Source organism: Eptesicus fuscus, chromosome 17 (genome assembly GCF_027574615.1).
Source record: "Eptesicus fuscus isolate TK198812 chromosome 17, DD_ASM_mEF_20220401, whole genome shotgun sequence".
NCBI classification, from domain to species: Eukaryota; Metazoa; Chordata; class Mammalia; order Chiroptera; family Vespertilionidae; genus Eptesicus; species Eptesicus fuscus.
In genome coordinates, this window is record NC_072489.1 from 38,109,726 (window position 1) to 38,127,797 (window position 18,072).

At 42.6% G+C, this 18,072-nt stretch overlaps 1 long non-coding RNA gene across 1 annotated transcript in view; it reads right to left on the bottom strand.

The window, feature by feature from the left end:
- Window positions 1-18,072, bottom strand: part of LOC129152107 (uncharacterized) — an 87,160-nt gene that overhangs the window by 43,218 nt on the left and 25,870 nt on the right. The window lies entirely within an intron of this gene.

The following is an 18,072-nucleotide window of genomic DNA, read 5'->3' on the forward strand; positions in this document are numbered from 1 at the left end:
TCCCATCAAGGTAACCCTGTAGGGAGCTCTAGAGCTGAGACGTCTCTTCCCAGTTGTCCCAAGTTGGAGCAAGGGGACCAGAGCTTTATACCTTCGTGTTGATTACTCATTAGATGTGGCCATCCTTGGGAGAAAGTATGGCTTTAGATGGGGCTGTTTTCTTAGCCAAGGCAATCCCCAAAGACGGCAGACAGCAGACAGCAGAGGCTCATCTTACAGCCACAGCTGGAAAACAAACCCTTTATTCTTGAATGAGGATGAGTGGTGCAACACAGCCTCCATTGCAGAGGAAAGAGACAGAAAGAAGGGTGAGTGAGAGAAAAGGGAGGAGCAGCAGCCTGGATTCCATTTCCTCCTTCATCCCTCATTAGTACCAGTGGCACCTCCTGCCCTTGAATTCCTTTAGGTACTTCTGTAGTCTTCTAATAACAACCCCCCCACCCCCACCACACACATACACACACACACATACACACTTTATTTTATTTTATGTTAGTTTGAGTGGATTTCTGTACTTGCCACAAAGTTAGCTTCAACTAAGTCAGAATGTTTAGGCACAATGGACTATAATATAGATGTGTATAGATATGATGGTGAGTACTAGATATTTCAATCTCTGCTATTCAGACTGTAAAACTTCTATTAATCTATCCTCAAGTTCATCAATTCTTTCCTCTGTTATCTCCAACCTCAACTTTCTTGAACAAATAGTATTATTTCAATTAGATCAGTACTTCACCACGTTAAATTTTTTCCCAATGTTTAAAAAGGTTTGGACCATCGAGATTTAAAAAATATCCAGTGCATTTTAGACCGATGTAATCTGTTTGTATTGTGAACCAATATTTTTGGAAGTTAGAATAAAAGTGAATTACTAGAAAAATGATCACTTGCTTGGTTATTGTGGTCATGTCAAACGGCCTATAAAAGTTTCTAAGTGTTTCCTCTCCGATTCTGTGCTTATTTCATCCCACACTGATTCTAAACTTTTCCTAGACTGGCACTGGTCTTAGGACCACATCGATAGGTACATTAAACTAGTCAATTAGAGCTCAATGCATTCATCTCAGTTCTTACAGTTATACATCCGTCTTAAAGTGGGATATACCTGCATTTTAATATGGTTGCTATCAAGGGCATGAGTTATCCAGGGATACCACAAGCCCAGAAGACCTACAAGGCCTTAGAAAGTCCTGAAAGTGGAATTTAAAATCTAGCCCAGCTTCTCCTCCCACTCTCCACTTCACCCACACCCCAGTTACCCATGAAACTTGACAAGCCCTATTTATCTAAGCATGTGCTTCTGTGCCAAGGCTGCTCCCGCCACCTACAATCCTTTCCCCACTCTTCTATTAAAAAAAAAAAAAGTTTTTATTAATTTTAGAGAGAGAGAAAGGAGGATAGAAAGAGAAACATCAATGAGAGAGAAACATCAACATTGATCGGTTGCCTCCTTCATGTCCCCTCCCCACACTGGGGATCAAGCCCACAACCCATGCATGTGCCCTGCTTGGAAATAGAACCAGTGGCCTCCTGGTGTATGGGTCGACGCTCAACCACTGAGCAACACCAGCTGGGCTACTTTTTAAAATCTTAGTCCTCCTCCTCCAATCAGTTAGATGGGATTTCTCCTTTCTCCGGTTTTCTCAGCCCATTGCTTTTACCATGAGCAAGGCTCATAATTCATTTTGCCTTGCATAATGGTTAGTTGTTGTTATATCCATCTCTCCACCAGGTTACACATCCCTGAGATCAGGACTGTGTCTTAGGCATATGCATTCTTTCTTCTATTTCACCCCACCCTCCATCCCCTAGAACAGTCCTACTTTGTAGAAAGTCCATAAAGTTGGTGGAAATGAAATAGCTTTAAGCACCTTCAGCCTTCCTGTTTGCATATCTGAGAAGTGGACACACCCCCTACTGTGAATTCCCAGCCCTACAAAGAATCTTGGCTACAGATTACCCCAAAAGAATAGGCCTGCCCATGCCCACCTGCTTCCCAAGGGTAATCGATTGAGCTGGAAGATGAAAGAGACAATATTTCCTGAGTAAATCCTTATTGAAACAGATTGTAGGTCTACCTAAAACTTGGTCCACAGAACTAAAGAATGGGAACTGATTTATTTAACCTATGGAGACCCAAAGAGCAAGAAGCTTCATACTAACACTTTCGGAAAGTCTATGCCCTTTGAAATTTTTATCCCTAGAGAGGGGTCCACATCCTTGTTCTACACCACTCAGAGATCCCCAGGGGGAGCATCTTGCCTGGCTGAAGCTTTTAACAATTGTTCCCAGCAAAACTGTGTCTCAGAAATCAGTCCTCTGGACAGTGCCTGATCCCAGGACAGCTGTCCTCTGTACTTCAGGCTCTTGATCCTATCTACCCTCACATACTTAAAAATTCTAAAACAAACAAACAAAACAAATTTAATATGGAAATATTCTTTAATATTTCCATTTAATTATAACAATAAATGGCATTTATTAAGCACTTACTATGAGCCAGGCACTATGCTAAGTGCTTTATCTATAGTATCATTCCATCCTCTGTAATTTTATAATAATAGTATTATTTGACAAATGAGAAAGCTGAATCTTAGAAAAGCTAAATAACTTGTGTATAGTCATATAGTTAGTTAAGAAGTAGAGTCAAGATTCATTCAGATAGTGTCCAGCAGTGGCACCATGCTATGAAGTGCTTAAAGACAAAATATATATTAATAATTCATAACTCTGTGAACTGCCAGATGGATACCCCCCTCAGGAGTCTGGAGTGTCCCCAGTACCCTAAGGCTATCGATTGGTATATTTACACCTATGGACACAATGAGCTCAATTTCATTCAAGACGCTTATTGAACACCTACTACGTGCAAAGCATTATGGTAGGTGAAACAAAGAAAGCAAAAATGAGCAAGAAGTTGTCCCTACCCTTAAAGGATTTACACACCACTAGGGCTTATTTCTAAATTTCTTATTTGCAGCATCCAAAAAAATAAAAGAGGCAAAGTAAGTTCTATAGGGATCTAAAGGAGAAGTGAAACATGATCCATGTTTTCCTGCTCTTTGCCTGTAGGTCTATCCAGTTGGTGCCTACAATATTTCTGTCTTTGGGACAGTGGGCATAGTGGTCAATAGCTTGTTTTTTAGACTCAGGCAGACCTGGATTTGCATCTCAATGTGGCCACCTACTAGTTCTATGACCTTGGGCAAGTTAATAAATTTTAGCTGTAAAATGTGAATAATAACCATCATAGAGTAGGATAATAGATTATAAGCCTCCTAACTATCCCAGGAGGAGGTTACTATTAATACCTACATTTTACTGATGAGGTTAGTAACTTGCTGACATACACACAGCCAGCAAGCCTGACCTGGGAGCCTGTACCTCACCACTCTATTCTGCTATCTTGGGGAATATTGTGAAAGTGGTGCATTGCTGTGTAGGTGCTGTAATCATTGTCAGGTTAGGCAGAGGACTCCTGTGTACCATCACATCCTTCTCTGTGAGGACTGAGGTTGTCTGAAGACTTCTAGAAGAGGTGAGATAAAAATCCAGCTGAGCCCTCTAAGAGAGGGGCAGACAGATAGCCTGAGTGAAGTGAGCAGATCACCCCAGCAGCATCCCCGCCTCCAGCATGAAAGACAGCAGGAGTCAGGCACTCCTACTGAGGAACTTGGGCCTCTAGGAAATTACCTATGCTTTCATAAAACTTTCTCTTACTAAAATGTGGTCCATGTTTGTATCAGTAGAGGGAACACTGTGTGAAAAATGTTCAAAGTTCTATCTGGCTTTTGGGTCTAAAAAGGCAATTGTCCCTGAATGATAAAATGAAGCAATTTCAGCAAAGTCATATTAAATGAGGAGACATTTAGGTGTAAGTTGCTGAAATCCAACTAAGCTAGTTTAAACATGACTATTAGTCAAGCTTCAGAAATACTTGGACCAGGTACTCAGGTGATACTTTCTGAATCTGTCTTTCTCTTGGCTCTCTTTTCCTCTACATTGACTTCGTTGTAAGTCAGTCTCTCCTTTCACAGTGGAGAGATACCCACCAGCAGCTCCAACTTTATTTTATTATTTTTTATTAATTTTTTAAAAATATATTTTATTGATTTTTTTACAGAGAGGAAGGGAGAGAGATAGAGAGTTAGAAACATCGATGAGAGAGGAACATCGATCAGCTGCCTCCTGCACACCCCCTACTAGGGATGTGCTCGCAACCAAGATATGTGCCCTTTGACCGGAATCGAACCTGGGACCTCTCAGTCCACAGGCTGACGCTCTATCCACTGAGCCAAACCGGTTTCGGCAGCAGCTCCAACTTTACATCTTGCCAGTTTAGAAACACAGTGCCTCTTTCCCAGTAGTCCTAGCAAAAGTTCAGGTCTGGTGCTTAAGGCCCAGTGCCTGTCCCTGAGGCAATTGCTTTGGCAAAGGATAGAAGGCTCTGATTGGCCAAGCTTGGGTCATGTGCCCACCCTGGAACCCCTGGATGAGAACCAAGGTGGAATGAGAGTGAGGTAAGGGTGATTCCCTAAAGTAAAATTGGAGAGCTATTTAAAAGAAGAAAAGACTGCTGGACAGGAAAAACAGCAGTCATCAACAGAGGTGTGGTCTCTATTGAGAATCTCTACTTAGCAAGTCAGTTACCAAGGAAGAGGCCACACCCTCAGATGTGTCACTAAAAGGTTTTGAAAAACCCTTCCAGCTCTTATATTGCAAAACTTGACAAAATATAATCTCCCATCTTTGTCTATTATTCATGATGATTTACTCTTACAATTTCTATATACTGTACATTTTTTAATGGTGTTCTCTCAAATATTCTGTTTTAAACTACTTAAATTGATATGCTTTGTTTCAAAATTATGTTCTGCCAAGTGAAGTCTAGCTGTGAATTCGGAGTGAATGTCCCTGTGCCTGGGAGACAAGGCCAAGAGTTCCTAGATCACATCCTGTTCCCCTGGATGTGCTGCCCTTTCCGATCAATCTCCATCTGGCCAGGGCACCTCTCTCCTTGCTCTTACCACCCTGAGCTTGGCTTTGCAGATTAAAATCTTAGAAGCGCCTTAGTGGCCCAGGACTTTCCCTGACTTAGCTTTCCAGCAGGTATCTAGCCATTAGCTGAAAATCATCATAGGCCAATCTCCGCAAAGTAGCACATGAAACACTGACTTCTGTTAATAATGGTTCCCTAATCTGGGTGTTCCCCAGAATCACCTAGAAAGCAAACCACAGATTCTGGAGACCCCATCTGAGACCTACTAAAATTGAATCTTCAAAGAATGGGACCTGGGCCCGGCCATTGTGGCTCAATGGTTGAGTGTCGACCCATGAACCAGGAGGTCACCATTTGATTTCCAGTCAGGGCACATGCCTGGGTTTCAGGCTCAGTCCCCAGTCAGAGGTGTGCAGGAGGCAGCCCATCAATGATTTTCTCTCATCATTGATGTTTCTATTCTTCTCTCCCTCTCCCTTTCTCTGAAATCAATAAAAACATATTAAATAATAATTTAAAAAAAGAATGGGACCTGGGAAGTTTTGTTTTTAAACATCCCTTAGGTAATTCTGGTATTGATAGCCCATCACCAGTCCACTGACAGGGATTTAGGGGCCCCTGCTCTAAATAACCACAGTGGACAGACCAGCAGACTGTCAAGAGCACCAACCTATGGTAACGAAAGTTGGCCAAAAGCTCTGAAATATGCAAGCTTTAAGTATTACCCTGGACAAGACATTTGAGGTGGGTATTTTTGGCCTCAGTTTTCTCTGTAAGATATTGGAACTGGGTGAGGTCATCCTAAAGGTCCTTTCAGCTCTGAAAATTCTGTAACTCTCTGTTACAAAAGGAACAAAACATTAGCTTGGGATTTTGGAGATCCTGGGCCAATTAAACCACTTTTATAGTTGTGTGACCTTGAAAAGGCACTTTCAGTGCCTGGGCCACACTTTCCTTTCTTTAAAAATGAGTTGGTTGCAGTACATGAATTCTTTATTTTTATAATTCTAAAATAGCTCTATGATAACAATTAAGCCTAGATAATCCTTCAGAATAATCTGCTGAGATGTTAAATATGAACAAGCCGAGGATGATCACAATTCCCTGTTGACTTGGATTTGCTGTGTTGAGGAACTGCCAGCAGCATTTGGTATGTTGGTGTTTAATGGATATGACATTTCACTATACCAACTGGGAATGGAATATTTTTAGCACAGAATCCACCAAGGTTCAGTAAAGAGGGCTTATTCACTGAATGGAGTGTGAACAGCAGAGATACTATTTTAAAAGACCAACTATAAAAACCCCTTCACCTCCACTATCACAAAATAGTCATATGTGCACTTATTTTCATCACAAAGCTTGAAGAACTTAACTCCTTTCTACATCGTCTAAAAGACAGTATTCCATCTATTTTAGTAACTCTACTGGCTCACACATATCACCTGTCTTCACATGGCCTGCATACTTATGTTTAACTAGAGGACTGGTACATGAAATTCATGCACGGGGGGAAGGGGGGAGTTCCTCAGCCCAGCCTGCACCTTCTCCAATCCGGGACCCCTCGGGGGATGTTCGACTGCCTAAAGGATCGGGCCTAAACCAGCAGTCGGACATGCCGCTCACAATCCTGAATCGCTGGCTCCTAATCACTCACCTGCCTGCCTGACTGGTCGCCCCTAACTGCCCCGCCCCCTCCTCACCCCCCCCCCCGCTGGCCTGATTGCCCCTCACTGTCCCCTGCTGCCAGCCAGGTCGTCCCCAACTGCCCCCTCCCTGCCGGCCTGGTCGCTTCCAGCTGCACCCCCCCACCAGCCTTGTCACCCCTTACTGCTCCCCTCCCTGCCAGCCTAATTGCCCCCAACTGCCCCCCCCGACGGCCTGGTTGCCCCCAACTGCACCCCCTGCTGACCTGGTTGCCCTCACAGCCCCCCTCTGGCCTGGTCATCCCACGCAGGCTGTTGTTCAGTCATTTGGTCATCCTTCACTAATCCCCCTGCCAGCCTGGTTGTCCCATGCAGCCTACTTATTCAGTCGTTTGGTTGTCCCTCTCTAACCCCCCTGCCAGCCTGGTCACCCCACACAGCCTGGTGTTCAGTCATTTGGTCATCCCTCAATAACCCCCCTGCTGGCCTGGTCGTAGGCAGCCATCTTGTGATGGCATGATGGTCAATTTGCATATTACCTCTTTATTATATAGGATAAGCCAAAGACACTGTTAGTGATTGGACGCAATAGTAATAGCTACAATTTATTGAGAACTTACTATGGGCAGGACATGTGCTGAATATTTTACATGTATTTAGTCATTCAACCTTTGCAATGATGCTATTATTGCCACTATATTCTAGAGAAGGAACTGAAGTTCAGAGAGGTTCAGAAGTCTACCTGTGGCATGTTGCTAATTGATAGCAGAGCCAGGATTCAAACCCACGTCTACCTGAAATCAGTGCCCTAGAAACTGACCACTGTATTTACATTGATTGTATCAGTCAAGATAGGCTGGGTTACTTGGTAACCCTTTGGCAGTGCTCCAATATGAATGGTTTAAAATAACAAAGACATTTCTTATGCTATTGAAATCACTGTTTCAAAGTATCACCATCTTTACACACTGATGTACGCATTGATGGACTAGCCACTATATGGGACATTACTAAGTAACTACATCAGGGGGAAAGAGAGCCATGGCAAAGCCTATACTGGATGCTACTATTTTTAATGGAATTCCTTTACTTGATTTAAAAATATAGTTTCATATAATGCTTGGATAACTTTTTATCTATTTTTTTAAAATATGTTTTTATTGATTTGAGTGAGAAAAGAAAAGAGAGAGAAACATCGAGAGAGATCCATTGATCAGCTGCCTCTTGGACACCCCCTACTGGAGATAGAGTCCACAACCCCAGGCATGTGCCCTGAACAGGAATAGAATCAATGACCTCTCAGTGGATGGGATGACACTCAACCAACTGAGCCACAATGGTCAGGGCTGGTTAACTTTTTAAAGGGACTTTTTCCCCAAATAGAGATTAAAAGGGATTAAGCTCCCTCTCCACCTCACCCTAGTCATCTTGAGGATGCCACTGTTGGTTTGATAGGATTTTGCTGTCTCATCCTCCTAACTTGAGGCTAATAAGCCCTGTAGTCATCAATGATATGGGCCAGATGTTCATGTTTATAATATTTACACTGGTGTGAGGGCGAAGTGCCGACCACTTTTAAACACACACATTTGCTAAAAGGCTCTTCCATGGCAAAGAAGAAAGGCTACGTGGTAGGTGTATCCTCCCAAAAGTGCATCTCAGACACTGCACGCCCAGCCTGCATCGGTGTGTTTGAAGGGCCAGAGGGGCCAGCCCCAGACTCTGAGGAGGTCTATATTATAAAACAAAATTAGGCATATCTTATGGTCCCTAATGACCCAGCATGTTGGGGTATATAAACCTAGTCTCTTTTATCTCCAGGATCTCTGATTTCACCTCCATCAGCATCTTTCCAAATCTCTCCTTCACTTTCAGTTTAAAGGGTCAACCTATTGCTGATATTTGAGATTTCTGCAATGCTCAGCTACCACATCAAGGATGCAGTAGCTGATGAATCATAACAATAATTATTATTATGCTATAGCTAGTGGCTTTGTGTTTAGAGGCCCCCTAATAGGACTATCACAATATGTGGGGACAAGGTCAAGCGATATCATCGTTTGACAACAAATCAAATGAGAGTCAGGGCATAATTGATGAGCTCAGACATTTTCTGGCCATATTTCAGAGCCCTTCCCAGAAATAACCCATTATCCATTGTGATGGGTGCCAGAATCATTCACCTGAGCATGTTAGATAAACTCTACCTGGAAGCTGCATCATGGTTTCACGACCCAGTCCTTAATAATAAGAGGGTCTGGTATCTGCTAAGGACTGCTGAGGAAGGGGAATTAGGGAATAGGAACTGCAGCCTTTTCGGGAGGGGGACATGACCCAATGGTTAACAAGCGGAACAAGCACACTGTGGCCAGCAGAGGGCAGCAGAACCATGCTGCCACTGCAGGTGGCCCCAGTGACCCACAATGTGGTATCTGCTATGGACATCTGTGTTCCAGGAGATATGGATCCCAAAGGCTGGTCCCCAGAAAAGGTACAGCTAAAATGGAAAAGGGTGTTTTGGGAAAGAGATGTCCTTCCAGAGAATGGCCAGCAAGGCTGTTCTGGACATTCCAATAACAGAGGCCAGGGGCTACCAAGGTTCAAGAACTGTAATGATGATTAAAGTCTTGCTAAATAAGCTTTGCCAAAGTCCTACTTCTGCCAGATGAGGAAGGCAGCAGGGGCCAGAGGAAGCGTGTGAAACTGAAGGAAATATTTAGTACTAGCATCTTGCTTTGGTATTCCAAATAGACTTTTTCTGTTCTTCCCTGAAATCAGTCCACTGGCCTGCCTCCTGAGAGACTGGATTAATCCTTCAAAGCCAGGTCATCCTAAGAGGGACAGTCAAAATAGCAATTTGAATCATGCAAAGCTGAACACTAGAACACAGACTCTCAATGACTCAACCAAGATATAAACAATTAATTAAGTCCAGCCTGGAACAACTGCCCATCCTTCCCTGCATGCCCCAGCAGATTTACCACTGGGTCTCCTGTGTCACTAATGCCTACCACCTCCACAACAAAGAGGGGGCAATACAAACACTTCGCTCTCGTCTTCCCACTAGATGTCCTGCCTCCCATCCCCTTCTCTGGAAGATCAGTGTTCTCATTCAGGTGATGGTGAGCAATGCAAGGTTGGTACATACAACCACATTAATTGCTTCCCTTTCTTCTTTGGTTAAACCAGAGATGACTGTAGTTGAATTGTACTGCCCTTGAAAACAGCAAGACTCAATGAGCTATGTGTGTAGGGTCAAGTACAGAGTACCACCCAGAGTTATTGCTGGTTGAAATGACTATCCTAATGGGTCTGGGCAAATGCTCAGATACTCAAGGTTATCGAACTTCATTATAAAAAATATTAAGCTTAACAAGGCAAAACTGCTGCTGTCAGGGTATTCTTAGCCCTTCCCCTTGGCCCTAAGAGCTAAAGAAGGTTCTGCAGTCCCCTACTCGATTTCTCCCTTTCCCACTGTCCTCCCAGCAGAGTCCTGTTTGGGGGACTCTCATGAAGCAGAATTGGGAGGAAGGTACACAAAGAAACGCTCAAACTAGGTTGATGAAAGCTGTCCAAATCTGCGTTTAAGAGAGGCCCAGAAGCAGCTGTGTAAGGGAAGTGGGTGGGCAAGGACATGAGGACTCTAAGAAAGTGTTTCTGTGGGTTACAGTCCATGACATTAAAAAAAAAAAACAAAAAAAAAACTTTGCTTGATTGTGTTCATTTGATGCAAGTCTTCTTTGATAATGGAGCCCATGAGTCTAGAATTATAGAGGAGACTAACATATTTCTGCCTCTTCCTTTGAATGGGCATTTGCATAATTTGAGTAGGTTATACTGTAGCTCAGGAGGATCATGAAAAATTACCTAATTCACAGAATCAAGCAACCAAAAGCCAATTATTTATCAAAATTCTATTGTTTATGATCTTTGCTTCCATGTTATTATACCTAAAGCTTTCTGCAATAATATTTGCTGCTTTAAAAATGTTGGATTCATTTCCACTCCATCTCTCTTGGAAACTTTCTTCTGGGCGCCTTTGGCTTTAACATGTCATTACATGGCTCCAGCCTGCTGAGGGGAGAAGAGTTTGCCACCCCAAAATATGCCTCTTAGGGATATGGATTCTTTTTATTTTAATTTAAATTCTTTATTGTTGAAAGTATTACACACAGTCTCCTTCCCCCATTGACCTCTCCCCGGCTACTCCCACCCCCCAGCACATGCCTTCATTTATTCTTTTAAGCTGGTTATTTTTAGCAGAAGAAATATTAAAAAAAAAAACTTTTGATCTCCCCCACAACTGCCTAAAATGAATTTAGATAGAGGACGTGCTCCAGGAAGGGAGATATCATCACAGGTAACTATAGTTTAATATGCACTCATGTGTGATAGACAGGGGGGAACCTAGCAAGGCCCTTTGGTCTAAGTCCTCTGTGTCCCCAGATGGTCAGGCAAACATTTATTTACCAAACAACTGCTTTTCTGTCTCCATGTGAATTGCCTTTGAAGTCCCAAACCACATCCCTCCTTCTCCTTAGCTCCAGAAGGCATATAAGCCCAATGCGCTTTCAGGTCATATTCTTATGGCACCCCACTCCCAGCCCCGCATGTACATCTTTGAATCATTTTGATCACTTTCTCTTGTGAATCTGCCTCTATTAATTGGGTTACTAGCCCTGCTGTAAGGACTCAGAAATGTGAGAGGAGAATTATTTTTGCACTCCGCCCTGTTCCTTTGAAACCTCTCACTGCAGCAGGGACTCATCAGGCTGATGTTTTCTAAGTTGATGTCTCCCCCATGTGACATAACCATATTCCTGGTTCAGTTCTTTTTTTCTGTCCCAAAGGGACCCTTTTCAATCCCAGAATTGGAGGCATTTAAAGAAGAAAACAGTTGCTCAGTGTTATTATAGCTGCAAGGCCAAAGGGTGCTTCGTTAACTGTTGAATGTGCATTTAGACTGACACCAGAGCAAGAGGCGTGGGGTCTGGAATGGCTTGCCTAAAGAAGAACAAAAAGAAGAGGTAACTGGAGAAAGTCTCCTGGCTACAGATAAAAAGAATTTTGATATCTGAGATGCTGGGATGTACTCTTCTTTCTCTCTCTCTCTCTCTCTCTCTCTCTCTCTCTCTCTCTCTCTGATTTTTTTTCCTTCTTCATTGAAGGAGGATAAGGGCAGGATAAGGGCAGAGAAGAGTAGGAATTCACTGGGTAAATTACCTCAGAGGCAGGCTATAGAATAGGGCACCACAGAAAAAGGTCCCCATGTAACCATGGTGACAAGCTGAGAAAGGAAGGGGTGGGAGAGAGGGAGCAAAAAGCCTACTGGAGAGAGGGCAGGAGGGAATGCAGGGAGGGGAGGGGACACCCAGATCAAGGGAGTGAGTGACAGAAACTGTGAGTCTTCTAAGCCAAATTCAGGTTTTTAAGGGAAGAAAATTGATTTATGACTGTAATTAACTTGGAAGGCAGGAAGCATGTTGTTGCATATTCTTTTTACATTTAGAAAGGGTGTTAAATGCTTCTTTAGAGTTCAGCTATTTTAACAGAGCAAGATTACAAGCGAGCAGTGGAAAGTTGTGGTTTAGTTAGGGGTGGGTTGGGGAGGGTTGGAAGAGGAAGACCGACTCTGAGCAACCTAGAAGCCCAGAGAGTCCTTCATCTGAGCGAGCACAGCACCCAGCTGCCTCCTGGTGGCAGCTGTCTAACCGGAGAGTAGAGAGCTGGAATGGCAAAACCGGAGCCATAGAGGCAGGGTGACCAGACTTAGCAAATAAAAATACAGGGCCCCCAGTTAATTTTGAATGTCAAAATTAATATTTTAGTATGTTTGTTCCCTGACAACTGTAATAAGGTGACATCCACTGATTAAATATCTTCTTGTTTTTCTCATCCCCTATATATTAAAAACAGAAAGGAGAAAAGAAAAAGGTAGAAGGGAGGGAGGGAAGGAAGGAGGATTTGAACCCCAAATGGTTGGTTTCTAATTACCTATCCACATTCCATCCTTCTTGCTCCCCTCTCTCCTCACTATTGTAGGACATTCCCTAACTATTCCCTACAATATGTCTTCAAAAAAATCAAGTCAGAACAAAGCCACATACAATCAAGCCAAACCTCTCTGGTTCCTTCAACCTCAGACAGACTTTTCCTGGGAACTGATTGTGTATTATGTCACCCCTCCAGCCTCACCTGTGAATTGGCCCCACCTCTAAGCTCCTTGCTGGCACTTTTTAGGGCTCTTACCTATGATTAAGGCACAATTCCTAAAGCATTCACTAATTAAGTGACAGATATCCATAAATCCTGTCACAGTAACATTTCAAAGAAGCATTTTATAAAATGAATCAATGTCTGTGGTTCAGTTCTTGGTGGGTGCTAATGGTGTTTGTTCTTTGATGGCCCCCAGCTCCTGACTCCAGCCACAATCTGACTAACACTGTAGAAAAGACTAGAAACAAGACATGAAATTGGTTCACCGAGCTCCTTAAAACTTTGATCAGATCATGACTTTCTGTTTAAAACCTACCTTTGCTCTCCTGTTACATTTAAAATAAAACTCAAATGCTCACGATGGCCTACGAGCTCTGTGAATTTTCCTCCACCCGCAAAGCTCACTCCATTCCTCACTCGCTGAAATTCAGCCTCTGGGAACCCCTCTCTGTTCTTTTCTTTTTTAAGCACACTTGTATAATACAACAACAACAAAAATGGTTAAGGACAATTTCTTCTCTTGCATTTTAATAAGCACTTTTACATTATACACTAGAGGCCCAGTGCATGATTGAATCATGCACGTGTAGGGTCCCCTACACGCTTTCACTTTCGATCGCGGTGGAGCTGGGTGCCTGTCCGCTGGTGCACCAGGCCTTTCAGAAGCTGGAGGCTTTTGAAAGGCCTGGTGCCGGAGCAGACAGGCACCCAGCTCCCCCGCTTTTTTTAAAAATTTCTTTATTAATTAAGGTATCACATATTTGTCCTCATCCCCCATTCCCATCCCACACCCCTCCCCACACATGCCCCCACCCCCCTGTTGTCCTTAACCGCTGGTTAGGCTCATATGCTTTTGATGGTCCGTGGTGGGACGTGAGCTCACTGCCCCAGAGGCCCCTTCTGTTCAACAGCACAGCACAGCCATGGCGCAGACGCTGAGCTCGCGCTGCCACTGGCAACGCGAGCTCAGCATCCTGCGGGCCCAATCGGCTACCCCGGCCACCCCAAGTCCCACCCCCTGCGCCTCCCTCTGGCCCAATCATGGGCGTAGCAGAGTGATGGTAATTTACATATTACCATTTTATTAGGTAGGATTTTAAAAATTATTATTGTTAGTAGCTGCACAATATTACATTGAGTAGTTATGTTTATGAACTATTTCCCTGCTGTTGGTAAATATTTCCAATATATGCATATTTTTATAACCAAAAATAATTACCTTGTGCATAAAGCTACTTTCCCTTCCTTAAGTAAGACTTCCAGATGCAGAGTTACTGGATCAAAGGGTATTTTCTTCGAATTCATACACATATTGCCATTCTCACTTTTTAAAAGGCATGAAAGCCTCTGGATAAAGGTCTCAAAGTACATACACTCATAACCTTCTTTCCTATACTCCAAATCCATAACAATGAAAAATGATATGAAAAGACATGTTTATATGCTTCTTTCAAAATATAAAAAGAAAATCTCAGTAGCTCAAACTGAGAATAAACAAAGTATAAAGCCACAGGGACAAAAGGTAGGACTGGAGCCAGGCAAGCAGGGCTGGAGTTAAATACCTTCTGTGACAGGAACCTGAGCTGGGCTTCCTACCCAAGAACAGTGGGTGATGTAACTTCATCCATGCATCCAGAATTGTGGCAGAAATACACTACTTGCTCAGGGCCAACGTCCACAGCAGAGTCCCCTTCTGGTCTGTACCAGGTGAAGTGTCATCCCAGAATGGAGAGCTCTGAGGTGAGCTGCAAACATATGGCCTGGGTTGAGTCTGGTCAACCCATGAGACCAAGGCTAAGGCAGCTAAGAAACTGCTTCACAGATAAGAGAAGTATGTAAGAAAATCCCCACACAATATGAGCTTTCCAGGAAAAGTTAAAAACCACACTTAATACAATAAAAATAGTCACAAAGGAGAGGTTTTTATCCTGAGGCGACAGAAATACAAGAAGATAAAACCAACTTAAAATAAAGTTCTGTCTAAAATCTTCAAGGAAATAAAAGAAGATAACATCATTAAATCAGAAAAAGATATCATGAAACTAAAATACATAAATAATAAAAAGAACATTAGAAAATTATCACCTCCCAATGTAAAAATGAAACCATCCTTTAAAGAAACTGTACTTCACTACACTGACAGAAGAGGGTGATCTTGAACTAGGAATGTAAATTGCTCTAACTCCGTGAAATAAAAAGAACCATCACAAAGCCACAGGAAGCTACACTAAGAGAAGGAAAAAATGAGAATCAAAGCATCTTAGCTGTAGAAAGTTCTTACCAAAAAACAACCACAAAACACAAAATTCCAAATGGGATTAATATCTTAAAACAAGCATTTGGAATATGAAAAAACACCTTAAATTGGAAATTCAAAATTCAAGAACAGAAATGGACAAAGCGATAGAGAGATAGATAGATGATAGATAAATTTATCAACTAATGATAGAACTCAGGAAAGAAAAAGCAAAATCGTCTTAGGAATTAAGGCTCAATTATAAATACCCAATGGAGAATAGATTTCAATGAAATTTAAACAACAACAAAACCCCACCAAACTCATAGAAAAAGAGGTCAAATTTGTGGTTAGGTGAGGGTGGGGGGGTGGTAATTGGAGGAAGGTGGTCAAAAGATACAAACTTCAGTTATAAGTAAATGCTAGGGATGTAATGTACAACATGATGACTATAGCTAACACTGCTGTGTGATACATAAGGAAGTTGTTAATACAGTAAGGTGACCAGATTTTAACACTGGTAAAGCGGGACACCATTGACCAGGGGTGGGGGATGGGGGGTGGTTCTTGATTAAAAATTTGGTCTATATGGAGCAAGAAAAATTTTCATAGAACGCAAAAATAGTATTATAATATATTTTTTAAAATTTCAACATAAGTACAATTTACAAGTATAATAAATAAAAAATTATGTATAGTATTATTTTATTCTTTGGCATATTTCTCATTTGAGTGAATTTTTTTTAGTAGATTGCTGTCGTTGTTTAAAAGGTCATGAATTTGCCGTAACGTAAGTTGTAAGTGTCACTTTCGAGGCCGGCGCTAGACTTTTTGCTGCCACTATAAAATATAAATAATACAAGTACTGTCTGCTAAATTCAAGAAAATTTATGTATTTATGAAATGAATAAATAAATTACTTACCTAAATTATCTGAATAGCTGATTTGTAATGACATCACTTATTTAACTAGCTTACTAGCACGCAGTACGATGTGTATCGTCTGAGAGACAGTTACAAAATGTTTTCGTCATTGCCAATCCCAAAAAATGCCATTGTTCATTAAGTCCAAACAATGGTGGTCGAATTCTAACAACTGATCAACAATGCGAACTTTGATAAGCAGTTCTCGATAATCAGTTCTCAACAATTATTTGTTATTATTAAAGTTTAACATTATACAATTAACAAAAATAATATAAAACTCATATCCTGGCTAAATAGCCACATGGCCGCCGAAAACCGTATATTCCCTTCCCGTTCTCCCACCGTTCCCTAGCTTGTTGTGCATTCTTTCCAAAAATCGGGACTTTTTTAAAATGTCGTGGGACGCGGGACAAATTGTTAAAAATCGGGACTGTACCGCCAAAAGCGGGTCATCTGGTCACGTTATAATAGAGTAGATCCTAATAGTTCTCATAAGAAAATTTTTTCCTTTTTACTGTATCTACCCTATATAATAAAGAGGGAATATGTAAATTGACCATCACTCTGCCACAAAGATGGCTGTGCCCACAGCGGAGGCTGAGTTCCCATAACGAGCCTAACAAGCAATCAGCGAGGACCTGAGGCAACGCACCCCCCCACCCGGCAGGGCTTGACTGGGGTCCTCAAGGCGCGCTCCCCGCCCCGGCCCGGGCTGGGGGACCTCAGGCCACGCTCCCCACCCCAGTGCTGGGCCAGGAGACCTGAGGCTGCGCCCCCCCACCGGGTGGGGATTGACAAGAATGGGACTGCACAGGTCTGGATCTAGCCCGATGGGGGGGGACTAGCTGGGGGAGGTATTGTTCAATATTTTTAAAAATATATTTTATTGGTTTTTTACAGAGAGGAAAGGAGAGGGATAGAAAGTTAGAAACATCGATGAGAGAGAAACATCAATCAGCTGCCTCCTGCACAACTCCTACTGGGGATGTGCCTGCAACCAAAGTACATGCCCTTGACCAGAATCGAACCTGAGACCCTTCAGTCCGAAGGCGGATGCTCTATCCACTGAGCCAAACCGGTTAGGGTGGTCTCGTTCAATTTTGAGGTGCACATGGGTTGGGCAGGGACTTCACTCTGAGTCCCGTGGTGTGGCCCAGACTCTGACAGGAGGAAGATTTTCATATACATTTTACTAATATTCTTTCATCTCTGACACTTCTATTCTAGAGAAAGCGCAAATAGCAATATTAAAATATTTCCTCTAATTAATCCCCTTTTAATGTACACAAATTTCATGCACCAGGCCACTAGTATGAGATGATTGATATTCACCAAATATATTACGGTAATCATTTCACAATATATGCAAATCAAACCATCATGCTGTACACCATTATTTCTCAATAAAACTGAAACGGAAACTTAAAAAATAGAAAGACTGGTGTCAGCATAATGATTGACATATAGAATTCATGGAAAGCTCTCAAATAGAAAGATCACTTTCATCCAAATACAGAAGGCCTCCCTGTAGTCACCAAAGAGCTGTAGCAAGCAGGGAACCAACCCAGTCTGTTTCCTGCTTATTCACTCTTCCTTTCCTCTTGAGTCTCCTTCGGATGGAAAGTAGCGTGTTTTTGGACCAGGCTAATCATCATAATCTCTGGGAAAAGAGTGCTACAACAATACAGATCTAGTAAACCAAAGACTCTGGGATAATATGCTGAGCATGGCAAGGCCTCAGAGAAGCCAGAGTCATGGGAGAGTATGGGAGAGCAGCAGGTCATCCACAAAAATCTGCTCTGCAATCCCCCACCCTCCATAAGCCAGCTGCTTGTATGAGGTAGGACAAAGATTATACAGGGAGGAAGGCAAAAGGAATAAGAATGGGTATGCAAAATGACTACTACTGGCATGGGGGAGCTGAAATACGACGGAGGCCTAGCCATTCGCCACGGAGGAAAGGTCAGGGAGTGCAAACCACATGACCAGTGATTTGCTAGGGAAGGACTAAGTTACCCCAGGATGAGGCCCCACCCTACAATTGA